Source organism: Nycticebus coucang, chromosome 6 (assembly GCF_027406575.1).
Source record: "Nycticebus coucang isolate mNycCou1 chromosome 6, mNycCou1.pri, whole genome shotgun sequence".
In the NCBI taxonomy this organism is placed as follows: Eukaryota; Metazoa; Chordata; class Mammalia; order Primates; family Lorisidae; genus Nycticebus; species Nycticebus coucang.
Genome location: NC_069785.1, coordinates 65,624,275 through 65,644,134, shown reverse-complemented (window position 1 = coordinate 65,644,134; position 19,860 = coordinate 65,624,275). Strand labels below are relative to the sequence as shown.

General features: G+C 38.9%; 1 protein-coding gene across 1 annotated transcript in view; it reads right to left on the bottom strand.

Moving 5' to 3' along the window:
* RAB8B (RAB8B, member RAS oncogene family) overlaps window positions 1-19,860 on the bottom strand; it is a 79,909-nt gene that overhangs the window by 23,841 nt on the left and 36,208 nt on the right. The gene's annotated exons all lie outside the window — the stretch shown is intronic.

Sequence of the window (19,860 nt, the reverse complement as noted above, 5' to 3'; positions counted from 1 at the left end):
AACAATGCTTCCTACCCCTCACCCCATCCTTTCCTAAAGAAGACTGTGGGGCATCTTTAAAATATCTCCCTCCAGCTCCCTTCATTTGTTTCTTCAGAATTTGCAAATGACTGAAGAAGAAGAAAAAAGGACTCACACCCCAAACCCAGCCTATTTGATAGGAGGATAGGGAAAGCCAGTATATCTAGTTTATACAGTCAGCAAGTGTTTCATGTACATTTTTAATAAATGATCCCACATACAACTAACTAGACCTGAAATAGAATATATTTTCACCCTGGCTGCACTTAGGAGTCACTAAGTGCTAGGGTTTGAATGTCTCTTCCAAAACTCATACTGAAATTTCATTGCCATTCTGACAGTATTAAAAGGTGGGACCAGGGTGGCGCCTGTGGCTTAGTGGGTAGGGCACCGGCTCCATATACCGAGGGTGGCAGGTTCAAACCCAGCCCTGGCGAAATTGCAACAAAAAAATAGCCGGGCAACTGTAGTCCCAGCTACTCAGGAGGCTGAGGCAAGAGAATTGCCTAAGCCCAGGAGTTGGAGGTTGCTGTGAGTTGTGACACTATAGCACTCTACTGAGGGCGACAAAGTGAGACTCTGTCTCAAAAAAAAAAAAAAAGAAGCACCCAGCAGCAGGGCCTGACAACTAGCATGTGACAATTATTTAGGACTCTGGTACTTCACAAGTTCAACCTCTCTCATACCTATTTCTCCTTACTATAGTAGTTCAATACTTATTATTTATCAATTTCAACTACAAGAAACCACAAAGCCCTTGACAAATAACAGCATGTTCTATCACATAATCAGGGATAAGCTTTCTGAAGGGAACAGTTAGTGAATACAACTCAGGTGCAATTTGCTAAATCCTCATTATCTGGCAACTTAGTGTGTTTTTCTATTTTCCTTTTTTCTTTTGCATTCTATACAAAGTCTCTTAAAGTGGTTTCCAAAACATTTCAAGAGGGCCAGAAGTGGTGGCTTATGCCTATAATCCTAGCACTCTGACAGGCCGAGAAAGGTGGATCGCCTGAGCTCTGGAGTTTGAGACCAGCCTGAGAGCAAGAGCCAAGACTCCATCTCTTAAAAAAATAAAAATATAGCTGGGCATTGTGGGGGGCTCCTGTAGTCCCAGATACTCAGGAGGCTGAGGCAAGAGGATCTCTTGAGCTCAGGAGTCTGTGGTTGCTGTGAGCTATGACACCATGGCTCTCAATCCCAGGGCAACTGAGTGAGACTCTGTCTCCAAAAAAAAAAAACAAAATTATTTATCATCCTGCTTTAGCATCATTTACTGCTTGCATCTCACAGAATTCATTGTTGCCATCATCCATTTAAGACTTAATAATAATAAAGACTTAAGAGATATTGATTTTAATTGTGATTTATGTTTTTTTTTCCCTCCAAATCCAGTGTAACAAAGACCCTCCAGAGGCAGGGCACAGTCATTCACGACTGTAATCCTAGTACTCTGGGAGGCCTAGGTGAGAGGATTGCTTGGGGTCAGGAGTTCAAGACCAGTTTGAGCAAGAGTGAGACCCTGTCTCCACTTAAAAAAAAAAAAAGAAGGGGGCGGCGTCTGTGGCTCAGTCGGTAAGGCGCCGGCCCCATATACCGAAGGTGACGGGTTCAAACCCGGCCCCGGCCAAACTGCAACCAAAAAATAGCTGGGCGTTGTGGCGGGTGCCTGTAGTCCCAGCTACTCGGGAGGCTGAGGCAACAGAATCGCTTAAGCCCAGGAGTTGGAGGTTGCTGTGAGCTGTGTGAGGCCACGGCACTCTACCGAGGGCCATAAAGTGAGACTCTATCTCTACAAAAAAAAAAAAAGAAGGAAAAACCAGCTGGCCATGGTGGCACATGTCTATAGTCCCAGCTACTCAAGAGGCTGAGGCAAAGGATCTCTTTTTGGGGGGAGGAGACAGAGTCTTACTCCATTGCCCTGGGGTTGAGTGCCATGGCATCATAGCTCAGAGCAACTTCAAACTCTTAGGCTCAAATGATTCTCTTGCCTCAGCCTCCCTAATAGATGGGACTACAGGTGCCCGCCACAATGCCCAGCTATATTTTAAAGACAAGTCTGGCTCTTGCTCAGGCTGGTCTTGAACTCCTGAGCTCAAGCAACCTGCCTCGGCCTCCCAGAGTGCTGGGATTATAGGCGTGAGCCACCATGCCCAGCCCACAAGAGGATCTCTTGGGCCCACGAGTTTGAAGTTGCTGTGAGTTATGATGATGCTGTCTCAAAAAAAGAAAGAAAAAGAAAGATCCCCTAGGAATCCTCCTCTGTCCTTTATCTCCTTCTGTCCTGGAATCAAGAACAATGTCCAGTACCTGGTAGGTACTCAATAAATGTTTCTTTATATAAATGTTTTAAAAAAAATCATAACTTTCCAAATGTATAGAAACAAACAAGAATGGAGGTTGGCGGAGCTGGAAGGAAGAGTGAAGGGAAGTTGTTTAATGGGTGAGTTTCAGATTTATAAGTGAAAAGTAAATGAAATAGTTCTGGAGATCAGTTACACAAAAATGTGATGAACTGTACATTTCAAAATTGGGTAAGAAGTACAGAGAATCCTCAAAGATCTCAAATTAGATCTCCCATTTGACCCCCAAATCCCACAACTAGACATCTACCCAGAAGAAAATAAATCATTTTATCATAAGGATACTTGCACTAGATTGTTTATTGCAGCTCAATTTACAATTGCCAAAATGTGGAAACAACCTAAATGCCCATCAACTCAGGAATGGATTAACAAATTGTGGTACATGCACACCATGGAATACTATTCAGCTATAAAAAAGATGGTGACTTCACATCTTTTGTAATATCCTGATGGAGGTGAAACACATTCTTCTTAGTATCACAAGAAGTATCACAAGAATGGAAAAGCAATTATCCAATGTACTCAATACTAATATGAAGCCAGTAGATGATCTGATGCATGCCCACATAGGAGAAAAACTCATTTCAGTTCAAGTTGGGGGAGAGGTAACAAGACAGGGGCCGGAGGAGGGGGTTGGGGTGCTCTCACTGCATGGGCACGAGGTGGGGGTGTTTGGCACATTTTTTGTGCGGGGGACATAACCACAAGAGGGACTCTATCTAACAAATTCAAATATTTTGACCTGATTGTTTGTACCCTCACATTAACCTGAAATAAATTTACTTTTCAATAAATAAATAACTAAAATTGGGTAAGATGGAAACTTTGTGTTTCTTATTACAATAAAAAGGGGGAAAATGACTTTCAAAACGCCTACTGAACATATGAAAAATAACTCAATTCCAACATTTCATCATTTAATAATTCAATCACATTTTAAATAAAAGATGATGTGTATCAAAACATCTGTTCAAATGAATTCTTTCCTTATTCTTATTCTGGTTTATTATAATGGTAACGCCTGTTTTTTCAAGGTACTTTACCAACTTCATTCAACAAAGCCATTTTGAGGGTCCCTTAAAGTCTCCCGCTCCATTCAGTTAATACATTTTGAAAACTTTGCACTCACCTAGCCCTTTGGGGTTGTCTGTGCTTGTTAAATAATGACCTTTCAGTTATTCAAGGAAGTTCTAAAAGATGGTGATACTTAGAAGCAAAGGTCTTCAACTTTTCTAAGGTTTGTAGACTGTGGTATTTAGCTTAAGCTGCTGTCAAGAGCCAAGTGACAGACAAGGGCTGTGGAGTGCAGTCCAAGTAGCACTATACAGGAAAATTAAAAAAAGAAAAAGCAAGCAGGACCTAAAATAGGTTAACATTTCTAGAAAGTAAGAATTGCATTAAAAGTGGGGGGAAATCATTTATATTATTACAGAAAAGCACTGAACTATAGGTTAGGTTCTGTCATTAACAACTTTTATACACATTAAGTTAAGTGCTCTGAACGTCTGTATCCTCATTCATAAAAAAGGTGGAGAGGATCTAATTAGATAAATTACATAATGTGGGTGAGTGCTTTGGGAACTCTGAAATTCCTTATGAACCTACAAGATTACACATTCAGATTCTATTATCCTACGGCTCTTGTCACTTCATGCATGGATTACTTATAATAGCTTCCCAGGATACTGTGCCAACAGCTCTCCCTGGTCTAATTACCCTGCGTGCCACTTCTAGAATAACTTTCAACAATCCCTGTGTCTCGTTGCTGCACTATTTAGGAAGCCAGGGATCCAACCTCTGCAAACTGGCAATCCAGCCCTTCCCACCGGATGCACCTTTCTCCTGACACTGCAACCCTCAGAGTTCTGTTTCTCTCGGTGGACTCCCCCCTCCTTCCTTCCCTTCTGCCTCACCGCAGCCTTCTCTGAGGAGCCCGCTCTACCCAAGCAGTTCTTTCTCCTCTCGCCTCAGCTCTCTACTCAGCCGTGTCTGTCTCTACCTCAAGGCTTGGCTTTGCACAGTCATTTAATCTTGTATTATTTGGTTTTATTAATATTGCTCTGTAACCGCTTGCTCAAATCAAGCAAGGGCCCCGCTTCTCTTTGCCAGTTAGGTTGTGCACAGAAACAAGTATGTAGTAGGTAGTAAATTAAAGGTTAAATACTCTGACATAAATTAAGTAAAGGCTCAATGCTAGTGTCAAGATGGCTTAAAAAACCCTGGAAACTTAGTTTTTTTAATATACTGTAGTAACAATTGTTAAGATGCTGAGAAATCTTAATTCCAGTAAGAAAATGAAGATACAATACAATTAATTTGACAATAATACCAGGAGAAACATACAGTGGATTAACATTCACTTTAAAATTTAAAGTAAAGGTAATTTCCTGAGGCTACTCCAGGGATTAAAAGAATAGTTAGCTATAAAATGATAATATAAATACATCAGGATGCTTTCATTTGGCAAACAACAGAAACCTCAATCAAACCTCAGTAGCTGTAAGGTACTTTGTTGACTTACATAACAAGCCCAGTGGCGAGTTGGTGTTCAGAGAAGGCTCAGTCTAGCATTCTGGCTCATTTTTCTGTACCTCCCTTGGCTTTGCCCTCCTGGGAGTATCAATTTTACCTTCTGACTGACAGCAGTTCCTGACCACAACAGCAATACTGAGAAATAAAAGAGATCATCTTTCTCTGCCTCTCTCTTTTTTTTTTTTTCTCTGAGACAGTCTCAGTCTGTCGCCCTCAGTTGAGTGCCATAGCATCACAGCTCACAGCAACCTCAAACTCTTGGGCTTAAGCGATTCTCTTGTCTCAGCCTCCCAAGTAGCTGGGACTACAGGAGCCTGCCACAATGCCTGCTTTTTTTTGTGGCAGTTGTCATGTTCAGCTGGTCTGGGCTGGTTTCGAACCCACCAGCCTCAGTGTACATAACCACTGTGCTACGGACACCGAGCCTCACTGCCTCTCTCTTAAAGTGAAAATGTTTCCCCAAAGCCTCCGATGATTCTTCCTTCATGTCTCATTTCTGGACTTATAACCACATGAATGTCATATCCTGGCATTCATGGCTCAGTTCCCGAACAAATCACTGGTATGGAGAGTTACCAAGATTGGATTAATCTATCCCCAAACTTAGATTAATGGAGGCCCATCCCTGGAGCTGGGTCCCCTAATCCATAGGCCTGCTAAAAACAGTAGAAAGGTTGCAAAGCCTGGAGGAATGAATCACAATATTCTCTACAGCAGGGATTTTCAACCCGTGTGCTGCAGCACCCTGGTGTGCAGTGAGAAGATCTTAGGTGTGCCGAGAAAATTTCTAAAGAATGTTAATTAAATTATTTTCGGAAGAAGTTCAAAGCACAGTAAGTATATATTTTTTTAGTCTTTTTTTTTATTAACATAATTTAAGTGTGCCTAGGAAGTTTATAGGTTCAAGTGTGCTTTGAGATTAAAAAAGGATGAAAAACACTGCTCTACAGTAACACTCAAATCTAATTAATAAAATTTTATATTCACGGATATCTGAAATTGACAAATGATAATAGTTGTCATTACTACACTGTCATGTGTCATGACCATTATTACATTTAATGATAAACTGCCGTACTTCTTTGCAGGTGATTTTGTCTAGTGGTCAGCCAATAACTAGAAAAAGGAGGGGGGGGGGAGGGCAATCAGCAACACAAGTAAGTAGCTGTCCACAGCATCTCTGTACTAAACCATGATTGTAGTTGCTGGGAGAGTCCTGAGCCCACAATTCTAAAGACCTACTTTATCCCCTTAGCTCCAGGTGACTAAAGACTGAAAAGGAGAGGACTGTCATACCAACAGCAGCAGGAACCACAGCTTGTCCTGGCAGCAAGGAAGCAACTTTTTTTTTTTTAATTTAAAAGGACTAGATAATCTCCAAAAAACCACAGCTTCTGAAGGGTATTAGAGTTAAGGTTAAAAAGCCTTTCATATTTCAATAACCTTTTAAAGAGCATCGTGTTTTGGCAACACAGAATAAAATAATTCATGTTCAAAATGACCACCCTGGACACACGAGCAATCCACAACATACCAGGAGGTGAGCAGCCTACCAAGCTGGCCACACAACCCAACATGTAAGTTCAAGAGATAAAATTCCATGTTGTTCAAATATGCCCCAACATTAATATTTTTTTTTTTGAGACAGAGCCTTAAGCTGTCACCCTGGGTAGAGTGCTGTGGCATCACAGTTCACAGCAACCTCCAAATCCTGGGCTCAAGCCTGACTCTGCCTCCCAAGTAGCTGGGACTACAGGCACTCGCCACAATGCCCGGCTATTTTTTGGTTGCAGTTGTCATTGTTGTTTGGCAGGCTGGGCTGGATTCAAACCCGCCAGCTCAGATATATGTGGCTGGCGCCTTAGCCACTTGAGCCACAGGCGCCGAGCCTCAACATTAATTTTTTGATAGTTTTAAAGTAGTCCCAGTTTCCTCATAAATATTTATCTGTCAATAAAATAGGAAATCTAAATTGTAAAAAAACATTTTGAAGGCATTGAAAGCCATTTTCATTTTGAATTTAAACACATTCTCTCTCTCCCTGTCTCTCTAATAGATGTTTATTTTTGATGAATTGATTCTTATGCTAAATGGTTGCTCATAACTGATATATATACAGGGTGGCCATTAAGTTCTTATACTATTTTAAATTGCACAGGGACTTTATGGCTGCCCTGTATCATACACTGTAAGGAGTATGAAACAAGTATGAAAGAGAATCATAGACTTATAGACTTGGGAAAGTACCTTAGAGATCATTAGTTTAACCCTCCCTTTATGGCTAAAAAAATCGAAGCCCAGAAAGATGCAGCAGTTTACCCAGGTACACAAAGACTTATACAAAAAGGAGTTAAAATTAAATTTTGGCATTTAAAGATCAGCCCTTCCTGAAGAGACACGCCAAGAATGTCCAAGTCTCACTAGGAAGCTGTTCTTTACGGGTCTTTATATTAAGAGTATAAACACCAGCAACGACTGAAATGCCCACCAATAGGAGAATGCCCTGGTATACAAGGGAAAGAATACTCTGGGGCAGTAAGAAGCCTCCGTATCAACAAGGAAGAATTTTAAAAAAGCATGTTAAGGGAAAATAACAAGTTGCAGAAATACAGAGTCAAATCATTTCTGAAAAAATATAAAAAATGTCAAAACAATAGTATTTATCATTTGTGTATATGTAATCAAAGTATAAAACATGCACACGAGTGATTATTAACAAATTAAGGACAATTGTTACCCCTGGACAGAAATGGAAGAAGAAAGATTCACAGGGGCCTTCAACTAGCACCCTCATTCGCTACAAGATGAAGAAGGCCTGTGAGTCCTTGGTGACTGGTAGAGGGAGAGGTGGCAGTGCCTGCTTTTTCCTAACTAAGTCTCCTAAGGTACCTTTCATCTCTGAATTTTGGTTTGATTTTTCTACTATTAATGAATGCTTGCTTCCATATGTCAGTTTTCCACATAACTAACACCGGATCAAGTTCAGTTGGATCAAGTTCAGAAAGTGAGGGACGTGACAGGGACCTGGGGAAGCTAGGACTGCTGGCTACTCTGATTTGAAGAAGGAGGTTCGGGGACATTTCCTTGACACTCCTTAAGGAATAAAAGCTTCTTGGGAGTGACACTCTGCAGGAGGAACACAGATGTTCTCAATTTCCTTTCAAAAGAAGAAAGAGGACAGCCACCCCTCCCCTTGGGGTGGGAGGCACAGGAGGGGAGGCTCTGTCCTGCACCTCTGAGGGGAAGGCAAAGTGGTACTTGGGGTCTCCACATTGTTCAGGGTGACCCAGAAGGCTGGGTCAGATACCTGGCAGTGAGGCACTGGTGAGGGATACAGAGTGAGCACTTACCTGAAACACTATTTATTAGGTATTTCTCAGAAACCAGTGGTATGGTGGAAGGCAGCTGGAGGGAAGGGGTTGGCCAACAGAACAGACAGAAGAAAACTTTGAACCTGGCTGAAGTCCACAGTTAACAGACTTAACAGGAGCTGGAATGAGTGGTATTGGGCTATCTTTCATTCTACAAATGAGACATAATTTAACATGGAGAATGAATGGATTGACAAAACTCTTTTATACTAAAGTCACATTAGTTAGTCAACAGAGGATAATACACAAGTTTTTCTGTTTCAAGAGAATAAGGAGGTTGCCCCTGGGTTTATGAATGGGTGAAAAGATACCATGGCTGGAGTGTGGGAAAGAGTACTTTTCCTGGCCTTTGGAAATCTCTTTCTCTCGGGCCAGTGAGTTCCCCTGACCTTCAGCATAAGCTGTGAGTTGATGCATTGTGGCCTGTGGGGGCTGTAGCTTAGAACACACCCGGCTCTCTCTTCTATCTCGTGTACTTTCTTGGGTCACTTGGGGGAAGTCTGTTGCCTGGCCCAGAAAAATCAGGGTGGATAAACATTAGGGACCTACAATGGAGGTTTTCTACACCTGGTTCCCACTAAGTTCTTTAAAAGTTCTATTTGACTGAAGTCATAAGAACCATTAAAAAAAAAAAAAATCAGATTTCTGCATCATTCAGCCTTTCAGTGAATGCTAGCAATGCAAGATTTCAATACTGGGTGTACTCACAGCATTGCGCATATTTCTACACGGGTTATCCATCCCCTTTGACCCGCTTCAAGAAGCAGAAGTTTAACATTCTGCTTTTACAATGAAAAAGGCAAAAATGTACTTTGTTTCAAAAGTACATTTGGAAACATCTGTGATCCCAGGCTATCTGAATGTGGTTGTCTATTTACATTTCAGAGATCTTCCAGAAATAGATAAAAATGTTTCCAAATATTGAAGTCCACTTTAAAGAAATGCTACATTTACTTCCTTACTCAAGATTTTTATTTATTAACAATGAAGATAGTTCTTCATTGGAATATCTCCCCGATTTTCAAAGTTTCTTTGACAACCACATTTTGCTCCTGTTTTTTATTGTGTGGGCTTTTAAACATAGAGATTAATGAAATTTCAGAGTAGCTGATTTTAGGATAATTAGTTGAACTCTGTAATTAGAAAAATGGATTAATGAAATAGGAAAATATGAGTCATAAACTAAAGCTTTAAGGTATTTTTTTTTTAAAGGACTTGTATGTGTAAAATACAAGTCCTTGTATGTGTAGAAATAAAATTAAGAATGTTAGATTAAAAGAAAGGAGTTTAAGGCATTTTTTCTTTTATAAATACAGATTATATGTTAGAAAGCTATTTTCACCCAAGTACCAATTTTGCTGGATATATTCAGAACTATTAAACTTTTTATTTACTTATATTAAAATTTATAATGTTTTCTTGTTTGAAAATTAGGAAGTCTAGAAAGAAAAACGTATTAGAAGCAAGATTAGTCCTAGCATTTTGGGAGGTTAAAGCTGGGATTACTTGAAGCTGGGAGTTAGAGACCAGCCTGAACAACATAGTGCGACCTTATCTCTACAAAAAGTAAAAAAAATTAGCTGAGGGCTGGACATGGTGGCTCAGCCTGTAATCCTAGCACTCTAGAAGACTGAGGCAGGTGGATCACTTGAGCTCCAGAGTTTGAGATCAGCCTGAGCAAGAATGAGACCCTAAAAATGAAAAATTTTTTCTCTACTAAAAATGAAAAAATTAGCCAGGCATTGTAGCATACACCTGTAGTCCTAGCTACTTGGGAGGCTGAAGCAGGAGGATGGCCTAAACCCAGGAGTTTAAGTTGCTGTGAGCTACGCTGATGCCCAAGGCACTCTAGCCCAGGCAAAAGAATGAGAACCTCTCTCAAAAAAGCAAGTTCAGAGGATATTTTAACAATGGTGTAAAATGATCACTGTCAGCCGAATATGTTTATGTTAGCTATGTTAAGTCTAATAGAGAAAAAGTGGGAATCTTTTCTAAAGAAGGACTAATAAATGGTCCTTTAAAAAGACATGTGACATGCTAAAAACGATGAACCGGAATTTTCAGATTTCTTGGTTCTTCTATTCTCTGAATAGGAAGTGGCAAATCAAATGTCCTTTCTGTATAAATTGACAATGACACATATTACCACTTCCGGCTGAAAAAACTGCCCAGCTTTTACACTGTTTTTCAATATTCTACTTGTTACTGAATTAAATTCAAATCTTGGTATTCTTCATATGACCACTGGATCCATAAAATCTAAACATACCAAAATAAAGATAACAAACTCAAACTAATTCAAGAAATTAGAAAGAATTTATTAGTTTTTCATTGAGCCATTTACATTCATGACAGATACAAAAATAGCATGGTTAACAATTCTAGTTATAAGTAATGAGTATATCTGAGAGTCTCAAAGGGCTTTAATCTATAAGATTAAAATATAATGATCTAATTAAACCTTAAAATATTTTTGGAAATGAAGGGGAAAAATAAATAATTATATATCAAATGATAACCACCAAATTTGAATTGCAAATAAAAGGTTTCTAAGTGCTAAAACTATAAAATGTCAAGAAAGACAGAAAAGGCACAAGGGTACATGTGAAACTTACTAAATGTAGAATATAAATATCTTAACATAATAACTAAGAAAAAGCCAAGAAGGCTATGCTAACCAATTTGATGAAAATATTTCAAATTGTATATCAATCCAGTGTATGGTGCCCCATGATTGCATTAATGTACACAACTATGATTTAATAAAAAAAAAAAAGAAAGAAAGACAGAAAAGGCAAACACATTGTAATAACACAGCAACCACTCAGATAAAGTATGCAGAAACAACTAGGAAACACTGAGAATTTTTTTGTTCCGTTTTGTTTTTTGAGACAGAGTCTCACTTTGTTTGCCCTTGGTGGAGTGCCGTGGCATCATAGTTCACAGCAACCTCAAACTCCTGAGCTCAAGTGATTTTCCTATCTCAACATCCCAAGTACCTGGGACTACAGGCGCCCAGCACAATGCCCAGCTATTTTCAGGGATGAAGTCTCACTCTGGCTCAGACTGGTCTCAAACCTGTGAGTTCAGGCAATCCACCTGCCTCGGCCTCCCAGAGTGCTAGGATTACAGGCATGAGCCATTGCCCCTGGCCTAAAACACTGAGAATTTTAAATCTGATTAAAGAGCTAGCAGAGATTACCCAGCATTCACCTCAACATTTGAAACTGGCCAAATGAATGCATGACAAGCCTCCGTTGCAAATCTTGCACTTTGAAAAGGAAATGTGTTTTAAGTGTTACTCAATCTGGAAGTAGCAAAGAGCTTTACAATGTTGAAATGTGCATTTTAGAAATTCTCACTGAACAGATGTTTTTCTTTCAACAAAATCTCTTTTCATGGAGGCACCCGTGGCTCACTGGGTAGAGTGCCGGCCACATAAATCGAGGCTGGTGGGTTCAAACCTGACCTGGGCCAGCTAAAGCAACAATGACAATTGCAGCAGCAATGACAATAAAAAATAGCCATGCATTGTGCCGGGCGCCTGTAGTCCCAGCTACCTGGGAGGTTGAGGCAAGAGAATCACTGAAGTCCAGGAGTTGGAGGTTGCTGTGAGCTGTAACATCATGGCACTCTACCAAGGGCGACATAGTGAGATTCTGTCTCAAAAAAAAAAAAGAATAAAAATTCAGAATGCCTCTGAAATTTCCATTTGTTTCCCCACTAGTAATTTGTGATCATCTCAAGAACTAAACTGTTCCAAAACAAAACCAATTGCATCTCCTCTTCTCTATTCATTGTTTCCGAGAAAGTATACCCTTTTTGCAGGAAAACTCCTCTAGCATGAATCACTATTACTTTCCTAAACCTCAAATTTCCTTATTTGAATATTGCAACTCAGAGTCAGATCTGTTTTATTTAAGAGTGAAGGAAATACTCTGTAGTCATTCAAAAAATGAAGATTTCATAATTGCTAAGTCATGGAAGAAGCCTAAGTGCCCACTGACTCACGAATTGATTAATAAATTGTGGTATATATACACCATGGAATATTATGCAGCCTTGAAAAAAGATGGAGACTTTACCTCTTTCATGTTTACATGGATGGAGCTGGAACATATTCTTCTTAGCAAAGTATCTCAAGAATGGAAGAAAAGTATCCAATGTACTCAGCCCTACTGTGAAACCAATTTATAGCTTTCATATGAAAGCTACAATTCAATTATACCCCAAGAAGAAGGGGAAAGAGGAGAGGGAGGGTAGGGTAGGGGGAGGATGGGTAGAGGGAGCGTGTTTGGTGAGACCACACCTATGGTACATTTTACAAGGATACATGTTAAATTTACTAAGTATAGAGTATAAATGGCTGAACACAATAACTAAGAAAATGTGGCGAAGGCTATGTTAACCAGTTTGATGAAAACATTTCAAATGGTATATAAAACCAACACATTGTACCCCATGATTGCATTAATGTACACAGCTATGATTTAATAAAAGAAAGAAAGAAAGAAAGAAAGAAAGAAAGAAAGAAAGAAAGAAAGAAAGAAAGAAAGAAAGAAAGAAAGAAAGAAAGAAAGAAAGAAAGAAAGATTGATTTAGAAAAAGCTGTTTCCTGATTTTAAACATTATTGCTATGGGGAAAACATATTGCCATATTACTGGAATTGTCACTGGAAAATATTACAACTACATTCTAATGATATTGCACCAAAAATGCAATGAACTGATTCTTTGGATCTTCCTAGTATTGACCATGTATCATATTTTCCACTCATTTAGAGGTAAGAAAAGCAAAAAGGAAAACAAAATTACAAAGTAATACAAGTAAAAACACAACATAGTACAACTAACTAAAAACAGTATCTTTTTTGAGTTCTTAAAAAGGGAAAGTAAAAACATTATTTTCCATGTAATAGCATCAGATAGCAACAAGGGTTAAAATAAACTTTAGCTATAATTTTATTATTTTCCAGGAAAATTCCCAAGTAGCTTTGTTTAGAAAGATTCCAGCTTATATTGGTACAAAATGTAAAATTCAGTAATCTTTGCCATCTAGTTAATACAAATCAATGATTTGGGGGTGAAAGGGAGATTATGTACCAAATTACTGGAGGCAAAAGCCAAGAACTAAAGTCATACTCTCTCTCCCTGCAGGCCCACTTTTTCCCTCCCTCTCAGGCTCTTCTCCCACTCACTTTTCTCTGGATGAAAGGAAAGTGAGCAGAAATTATAAAACAGACAAATATAACTTCAAATTTCTAGTGCTCTGAATCTAGTTAGCAACAGCCTTTTCCTGATCAAAACCAATATCAATGCTACGAAAATACAGTAAAATCAAGCAGCACCTAAAACTCACTGCAGCCAGTGTGACAGACCAATGATTAATAAGCTGTTGCTAATGACTAAGGTTAAAACAGACAGAGAATATGCAAGTAAAAGGAGACAAAAATCAACAAAAACAGGACAAACAGCACATAATTTGCCCAGTCAAAAATGAAAAACTACCAATGATTGCATTCTCTGGATTTGTAAGCACAATCCCGTATGATACAAAAGTCAAAGTTGGCACTCTATAACCTTCACACACATAGTAACACCTCCAATTATACATATCCACGTATGCAGCCATTCACCTTAAAATAATTAAGACATTTTCCTAACTTTATAGGGTACTAAAGGATTCTGTCCTCTACTATTTCTTTGGCTTGGCTTTTAAAACAGAATACAGTGTTACAAGGGGGCTGGTAAATCCAAGATAATATCTAACCTATTTTTCAGACTTAAGGACACAGTCTGGACGAATGAAGGAGCTAGAACATTTCATTTTGTCTCTTTGTCCCCCACCTAATCGCCACTTTAAACTTAAATACACAAAGAATAGGTAAGAACTATATTCAAAGCATAAAACAAGTGGGTGGTCAAAATACACTAAAGCACACTTCATATTCAATAATTATTCTCCCTACTTCCAGATCCCAATATTTAAGAAAGAAGGGATGGCAGGCAAGAGAAAGAAAAACCTAAAGGACATTCATAATTGACTGTTTTTAAAAAGCCATCCTGATAGTTTAATGGTCTGGAGAATCACCCAGTACCATGTATAATTTTTAAAAAATTGACCGAAAATTTATTTTGAATTATATTTTATCAGCTTATTTATAAAACCAAATTCAAAGTAGAACATCCTATTGAAGGCCCTCTTCTCCCATGCCCCCTCTCAATAACTAAGGAGGAGCCTTCAGGCATTAGAACAAGAAACAGTTTTCACCTACTTATTTACAATCTTGGACAGGAGAATTGCCTTGGACGTAAGATAATTACGTTTCCCTTTATTCACTTCTTCCAAAATTGACAGTTCTTTCCAAATTCTGGAGAAGTTCATTGAGGATCACTGAATGTCTGTGATCACCTTCCTCAAACAAGTTTTTCAAAGTTACAGAATATGCTTTTTAAACAAGTCACCATCAGACAGTTGCCCAACTGACAGGCATATAAGACGGAAAGTCTCTAGCCTGATCTGAAGCCTGGAGGGAAATGGCTCTTATTTCAACAACAGGGAATGAGCAATCAGGAGTGATGTCTTTTCTTAGGCAAGTACAGACATACTTCCTGGAAAATAGCTTTGCCCCTCTCCCCCAGCCCTTACTTCCTAGTGCTGGAGTAGCCATGGAACACTTTGTGTTTGGTTTACCACAAAGGAATATTTTCAAATCTATTAAAAGTGATCCTTGAACACTATCAAGATTATACTGAAACCTGGAAAATATTTATATGTTACAGAATAAAGTACACTATGTCTACAAATATGTAGAAACATATGTGCCTATGGAAAGCAACATGTAAAATAATAAACTAGTTATGTTAGTGTAAGCACAGGGTGGCCATAAAGTTCCTGACGCTATTTTAAATTGCACATGAACTTTATGGCCATCCTGTATGTTAACATGAGATGAATTTTCAAAATTACATAATACTATTTTCATTTACTTGTATATTATCTTTGCATTAAGTACTTTCGAAGAAAATACTATACATGTGACAGTGGAAATAGTACTCACTACAAGTAAACTTCAAATTCTGGATTATAGAAGCTTTTGGGGGGTGCCCTTATAAAATCTTAGCATTGAGTATAATGTTGTTTTCTATGAGGAAAAAAAAAAAACAACAACACAAAGAGGCACAGCAAAGAACCAGTTCACATCGTCCAGCTGAGGGGCTGGTCTAATAGGGACTGCAATCACTATCTACCAAACAACACAGACAGATTTGCCCCTCTTCCCCAGTGCTACAGTTCTACTTTATTTGCTGTCACTTGTAAGAGATGTGTGGGAAACCAAGGCAGGGATAAGGAAATGTGCACTTGCTTTCCCACGGTGCGCTGGGTGGCATCTGTAGAAATGAACCCAGAAGGAGAGGCATGATCTGCAGATTTCATTTTTCCATGATGTTTCATCCCTAATTAACATAGATAATTCTGAGTTTGCCATACTATAATTTATTAACCATGTTCAATTAATCTAATGAAAAACAAGGAGAGGGCAACAGGGCAAGCTTTAATAAAATAAACTCACTGGATTTTAAAACTGCTTAGCTGAGGATCATGGCGAATTCCCACACAAAGGGCAAAAGTCGTGTTGATGAATAATTTGCTTTGTTGTATTTTTAATGTATTTTTCTACTCATAAAGTCTCATGTTACAGTGGAGTCAAAAACAGAACAAAACAGCAGATATACATGGATTTTTTTAAAAGTAAATTCAAGGGTGCAGAGAATGGAGAATTCTGGGTTCTTGGGTATGCAGGGCACAGATAGAGCCAGAATGTTTCCATATACATATAAACAGCCGAGGGGAAAAAACAAACAACTAACCTCAACTAAACTAAATTGAACATCAAGTTGAAAAATCTACCTCTGGAAAAAAAAAAAAAAAAAAAAGAAAAATCTACCTCTGCAACTGAAAAGATGGTGTTTTACAATGTTAAATTCATTTACCAGTGTTAGACTGATCCAGAAGTACTTTTGCAGCATCCGAACTGTACCCTTAAATTACCAGAACAACAAAAACAGAACTGTTCACTCACATGATCGTTTTACAGACACACCATAATTTTAAGGATGTCCTCAGGCAAGCCTGGGCCAGGATTTCCAAATCTAGTGGTCACAATTTTATTTTTTCTTAGTCCAGGAAATGCATACAAATGTGATGCAAAGTTAAGAAACATGAAACACAATGACTATGTATCTTTAACCTCAAATGGTGTGTCAGCAGGATGAGGAGTATGAAGCAAAATGTCACTGGCCATTTGGGAACAGAACAGATCACAACCATTGGCCTGCAGTTCTTTGCATGAATTTCTGAGTGAGAGAAGGAAGCAGAAAAAAGGTACATATTCAGAAAAACGAATATTTCACCTATTTTGGATGAGCGATATGCCTTTGCAGGGCTCAAAGTTAAAGGCTGTGAAGTCCATGTTTGGAGAGTCTAACACTGAAGTCAGAGAAGAGGCAAATTTGGCCTCTTTTCAGATTTTCCAACCAATCCCCCAGCCTATGTGTGAGTATAATCCATTTTTCAAATCATGGAACAGAAAACTGATGGACAGAGGCTGCTTCATTTTAGCTACATAACAGGTACAGACAAAGAGTGCCCAACCACATATGATAAATACAGTAAAGTTTAGCCTAGTTAAATGTAAGTCATACTTAATAGAAATCAAGTTGAGTAATGAAAGAGCAAATTTCAATATTTTGTTTGACAAGGATTAACGGGCACCACCATGAACCTGATACTACTGTACTATTATTAAGCAGCAAGGAATACAAAGATGAAAAATTATGGGAGCTCCTAGGCTAGCAGTCATTAAAATCTCATAATGTGAGAAACATCCTACTCTACACTTACGAATTTTGTTAAAGATAATATTCTTTCCTTTAAAGACCAGTCAAGTATAGTAGTGAGAAGGGGGCAGAGAGTTGAACAGAGTTCAGTCTGTACCTGATTGAAACATCAAGTGAAATAACTCCAGGCCTGCTTTTTTATTTTTTCTGCCTTGTCACTGAGGCAGAAGTATAGTGGCTCCATTATAGATCACTGAGACTTCAAGTTCCTGGGCTCAAACAACCTGCCTCAGCCTTCCAAGTAGATGGGACAATAGGCATGAGCCACCACACCTAGCAGCACAGCCATCTTACAAAGAAATTCTTATTTCTAGATTTTTTTTGTTGTTGTTGCAGTTTGGCCGGGGCTGGGTTTGAACCTGCCACCCTCGGCATATGGGGCCGGCGCCCTACTCACTGAGCCACAGGCGTAGATTTGATCATCCTGGCACTTTTCAAACTAGAAAAGACTATTCAGATAGGTCTGTATTGAATCACACTGAATCTCTTTCCCAGGGCAAGGCTCAAAATAAAGCATGTTTATGAGATGGGATAATAAGTAATTTTCTTCTCATATGACCAAAATCCACCCCATGTTTGCCTACGTGGAACGATGAAGGTGTGAGTGTACAGGGACTGTAACAGTCAAATTGCCCCAGGAACCATACTGTTGGTGCTACAATTAAGCTAGGAAGAACTAAAAAAGTCTGGGATACCTGCAGTATTACCAGTGGTCCAATGTGCTTGGCCATTTGAAGGATACCTACCATTTAGGCTGGGCACAGTGGCTCATACCTGTAATCCTAGCACTCTGGGAGGTGGAGTTGGGTGGATTGCTTGAGCTCAGGAGTTCAAGACCAGGGTGAGCAAGAGTAAGATCCCGTCTCTACTAAAAATAGAACAACTAACCGGGTGGGATGGCACATGCCTGTAGTCCCAGCTACTTGGGAAGCTGAGGCAAGAGGATCACTTGAGCCCAACAGTTTGAGGTTGCTTAAGCTAAGACACCACGGAACTCTACCTAGGGTGACAGAGTGAGACTATTTCAAAAAACCAAATAAACAAACAAAAAGGATACCGTTTAAATGCACATAAATATCTTCAAACATGAGATGTATGTAACTTTCTTCTATCTAGTTGTAGTCGCAACTTCCAATGGGTTAGAAACTATGTTAGAAACAACTACAAATGCTAAAAAAAAAAAAAAAAAATTAAAGTATGACCAGCTGGTAAACTGTTCTGTAACATCACTTGAGGCTCCCTTTGTTTTGACCATCACAGACAACCCCAAATATATAGATTTAATGGGAGTTATAAGTATCTCTACTCAGAGATAATGAATGACTCCCCTAAGGCCATGGTGCCATAGCAACAGGACTAAGATTCTACCAGGGATCCAGTGATTCCAAATCTAATACTCTGACCACTGTATCACACCACTACATTAGGAGATATTTTGTGGAATAATAAGATGGGTTGTTTTAAATCTATTTCTAAGGCTTCACTATAGAAAAAACAACATAAAAGACAAAAGAGAAACTCATTTGGGGGGAACTATGTTTCAGGGTCTAATCAGGAAAAAGAGATCATTTCAACCACAGCTGTGTGTCACTTGACGACTGGAAATGTCCTGAGAAATGCATCACTACGCAATTTCATCTTTGTGTGAACATTATAGAGTGTACTTACACAAAGCTGGATGGTACAGGCTACCACACACCTACGCTACACGGCATATAGCCGACTACACCTCAGCTACCAACCTGGATAGCACATACTGTACTGAATACTGCACACAGTTATAACACAATGGCAAGTATCGGTGTATCTAAACATACCTAAACATAGAAAAAGTAGAGTATAAAAGATAAAAAATGGTAACACTTACACAGAGCACTTCCCATGAATGGAGCTTACAGGACTAAATGTTGCTCTGGGTAAGTCGGTGAGTGAGTGGTAAGTGAACGTGAAGGACTCTAAGACATTATTACTGTATGCTACTGAGGACTCTATACACTTAGGCTACACTAAATTCATTAATATTAAAAAATAAAGTAACTGCAGTTATAACATCACTGTAGTTATAACATCACTAGGTGATACAAATTTCTCAACTCCATTATAATCATATGGGAGTACCACTGTATATCTGGTCCATCAATGACCAAAATGTTTTTATGTGGCTCATGAGCATAACTGTATTTACAATAGAAGGGATTTTTTTTTTTTTTTTGAGATAGAGTCACGCTCTGTCTCCCTGGCTAGAGTGCAGTAGCATCATCATAGCTCACTGCAATCTCAAATTCCTGGGTTCAACTGAGCCTATTGCCTCAGCTATGCAAGTAGCTGGGACGATAGATATATGCCCTGGTGCCCAGCTAATTTTTTCTACCAGGGGTGCAAAAAAGTATATATAGATTTTAAGAGGTGTTGTCTATGTACTGCTTTTGAAGTTGAATTGAATTGTGGTAGCAATGCATAATATGATGTTTACTCAAAAGATGGCACTAATCAAATGAATGCTAGCATCACCACACAATGGGCAGGACAGTCAAAGAAAATGGCAGAAGTATGGTTATCATTCCAGGAGCACAAGACCATTTTGAAAAAGTATTTGAAATTCGAGAACATTGTGGAAGTACAAGGACGATGAAGGTGTGAGTATGCAACAGAACCTCCAACACAGCTAA